This window comes from Haplochromis burtoni, unplaced genomic scaffold (genome assembly GCF_018398535.1).
Source record: "Haplochromis burtoni strain Fernald_Lab_line unplaced genomic scaffold, NCSU_Asbu1 Contig_151, whole genome shotgun sequence".
NCBI lineage: Eukaryota > Metazoa > Chordata > Actinopteri > Cichliformes > Cichlidae > Haplochromis > Haplochromis burtoni.
In genome coordinates, this window is record NW_024582512.1 from 965,939 (window position 1) to 968,914 (window position 2,976).

Consider the following 2,976-nt stretch of genomic DNA (forward strand, 5'->3'; position numbering starts at 1 on the left):
ATAAAGGGGGGCCCAGCAAACAAAGTTTGGGAACCACTGAATTAGATGCTTTAGATAGATGGGAAAACAGTCCACTACGATAATCCAAGCGTGTTCGCTTTTTGAGACAACGGTCCTGAGTTTAGTTATATTTCTTACATGAAAAAAGCAAAAACAAAACAAGAGCAGGTCAGAAGGTTGATGTGAGGATCAAATCTTAAAGACTGATTGAAAATAATCCCAGGGTTCTGCACATTAGCTTTTATGTTCGGTGTACTAGGAAAAAAGCCCAAACGTTGTCTGATTTGGGCAGTAATGCTCTCAGGGACAATAATTAGATACTGTCTTTTCTGAGTTAAGCTGAAAAAAGTTATAGGCTGAGCTTATAGACCAACAGGTATCAGGCCTAACATTGGTCCAAAGGAAATTGCATTATTTGACAGGGTTTTCGTGGAGCGATTGGAACCATTAAATGTCTAACCTTTGAGGTCTGATTGTATATATTTTGTATAGATGGGTACTAGTCCCAGCAGTTTTACCTCCATAACCTGTTTGTGTCCCGTCACTGGTTCATAATCTTTCACAGTGTACTGCATCCCGTCAGTGTGAATCAAGTGTTCTCAGCAGTAGGTGGCACTGCAAGATCATTTTCACACCAGTTGAACAAGTGAAGGGGTAAACAATGAAGAATACAGGCACCTCTCATTTATTGCTCTCATTTTTTATACATTTAGACAAGTTTACTGACTAAACTTGATCTGAGTTTAACTGATCCTCATCATGTCTCATTAACAGAAGAATTTAAACACCATGGCAGTAACAATGGACTGTATCACATTAGATTTACAAGAACCTACTAATGTTCTGGTTCCCTTTCACTTTCTCACTCTAATAGTTTAAAGCAAGTTTAGAGGTTCAACAGTGTCATCAATATGTGTTTATGACAATTAGTTACTGATATCACCCCTTTGCTAAGTCATTGCTGCCCTTACACCTTTGTATATGCATTCATTCCTGTTCTTACATACTCTAGAGTGCTTCCCAACTTTTTTCATCTGACCAACATCTAAAGCCCTCTGGAATCAAAAATCCCTTCATCAACACCCCCTTTCATGTTCAGATGTGTTCATTTGAGCCCATTTTAAAGCGTTTTGCTTTTGCTCTTAATGGTTTTCATTTAGCTTAATCAGTCAGTGTCACTGAACCTTCTCGGTCATTTAGCCGTAACCACTGGCAACCATTTGTCCACTAATGACTTACTACTAGATTTAACAGCTATGCATTCAGTTAAATGTATATAGCACCACATAACAACAAGTCGAGGTGCTTTATGCAATAATAGAGAGAAAACCCCAATAATCAGACAACCCCCTGTGAGCAAGCGCTTGCCAGCTGTGGGAAAGTACTGATATGGCACCATGAGGTCTTTAATGATACGATGGAGCCTGGTTATTCAAGACCTTGTATGTAGGGAGAAGGATTTTCAATTTCATTTTGAATTTAACAGTGAAGAAAAGACAGCATGTGAGAAATATGCTCTCGCTTTCTAGTGCCTGTCAGTAATCTCGCTGCAGCATTTCGGATTAACTGAAAGGTAAACCTGATAAAAGTCCAGTCCAATCTAGAAGTAATAAATGCTTGAACTAGATTTTTTAGCATCACTCTGAGACAGGATGTTTTCTAATTTTAGAGATATTCCACAAATGCAGGAAAGTAGTCCTACATATTTGTTTGATATGTGTACTAAAGGAATTATGCTTGTCAAAAATGACTCCAACGTTCCTCATGTTCGAAGTAATCTCCCTGTGCACCTTTCAACCTCTTAGTGGAAATCTCAATATGCCCCCTGGCACCAACATGAGCTGTCTTGCCCATCCAGGCAGTGGAAAAAGATCATCTCTAACGTCGGATTTGGTGGGCAGCCCACCTCCAAAGTCTTCCACTGCCCACCGTCTCAATACACCGAGGCTGAAGAAACTGACTGCTCTGTCTCCATGAGCACACCAATGAGTCAATATGTTGTTCAGGGCATTTTCTGTGTGTAAGTCTCTCTCCCTCCCTGTTTGGCTAACAAGTCTCTTAAAAATAAGCAATTAAAAAACTCCTGTGTTTTTCGTATCAGAGTTCAGATCATTCTCTTTGACTGTTCACAGCTGGACTTTACAATCTCATCTGAAAACTGTTCGTTTTGATCGCAAAACTGTGTTCTCGTCACCAGAAATGATCCTTCACACAAAATTTGCTGATGTTTCCTCTCTGAACAAGCGTGAAGGGCCGTGGTGAAATCGCAGAGCTAAACACTGTCGGGACAGGGCGCAGAAGTTGACTTCAAATGTGAGATCAGTCAAACACATGAAAATATTTTGACGGCTCCTTTTTTTCTATTTTTTAAAATCATCTGTAAATTTGCTTTTACATGCCTGTTTCTACTTTTTATCCATTATTTTTAATCAAGTTTTAACTTTTCTGCTCAAGCCTGTTCTGGTGCACTTAATTCCTAGATTACATAATAATTTCTGCCTTTTCTGAACACTAATTAACTAAGATAATCTCTCAACCTGCACCCTCTGGAGTATAACCTTTGGGTGGGAATTAACACACTAAAATGCCAAGTACAGTAAGGTTGTTATAATTAACCTAAACTAAAAACTAAAACTAGATGTGAAAAAGCATTTTACCCATGTAAAATATTTATAAAACTACAGTTTGGGGAAAACTAATTATATATTTCCTCTATTTTAAATTTTTTTTTAAATTAGTTTTCAGTTTTAGTATTGCTAATTTGGTCGAATTTATAATCCCAATTTGCCTTATGAAGCTTTGATGGACATGTTTTCAAGTCAAAGTCAAAATGAAATAAATATGAAAACCAACTACAAAATATAAAACACAAACCAATAATAAATTTCACCATAAGCTGCTACAAATGCAAATTGTATGCTTTAATAGATTGGAGATTATAGTAGTTAATCCCATCATTAAAAAACCCCACAAAAC